The sequence below is a fragment of the Vigna radiata genome, unplaced genomic scaffold (genome assembly GCF_000741045.1).
Source record: "Vigna radiata var. radiata cultivar VC1973A unplaced genomic scaffold, Vradiata_ver6 scaffold_445, whole genome shotgun sequence".
Lineage (NCBI taxonomy): Eukaryota > Viridiplantae > Streptophyta > Magnoliopsida > Fabales > Fabaceae > Vigna > Vigna radiata.
This window is the reverse complement of record NW_014543598.1, coordinates 17,048-17,480: the sequence shown is the minus strand read 5'-3', so window position 1 is coordinate 17,480 and position 433 is coordinate 17,048. Positions and strand designations below refer to the sequence as shown.

Here is a 433-nt window from a genome sequence, read left to right as displayed (position 1 = left end):
TTCTTTCATTTCCCCTTTTTATTGTTCATTTTCCATTTCTTTTTCAGATTTGGTCGTAGAACCATGAGCAGACGAAGCTGCAACGACGGTTGTGTGGACCAGCAGATGGAGGAGCTCCCACTCAAAGGTAGAGAGGAATCATTCACGTTTATATCTGTGGTACCATTGTTTTTGTTTGATATTTTCTTTTGCTTTGCTCATTCGGTGTTCAAAATTTGAATCCCTAAGTTGCGTCTCTGAAAGGGTTGTTCTGTGTTCTTATGTTTGTGTTTTATTTTGAAGAGAAATATAGAGGGTTTTGGAAAGAAAAATAGAGAGAATGAAAACCGAGAAATAAGTTTAACTTTTGTAATGTTTTACTTAACTTGTGTGCAGCTTGGTGTTTGGCTCGTGATTGTTACAAATAATTGGTGATTATCATATCAAGTAAGCA

At 36.0% G+C, this 433-nt stretch overlaps 1 long non-coding RNA gene across 1 annotated transcript in view; it reads left to right on the top strand.

Moving 5' to 3' along the window:
- The first annotated feature begins 236 nt into the window (after nt 1-236).
- Nucleotides 237-433, top strand: part of LOC111241146 — a 1,816-nt gene continuing 1,619 nt past the window's right edge. Inside the window, exon 1 of the long non-coding RNA XR_002666937.1 lies at nt 237-426. This is a non-coding gene — a long non-coding RNA (uncharacterized LOC111241146). The remainder of the gene's footprint in view (nt 427-433) is intronic.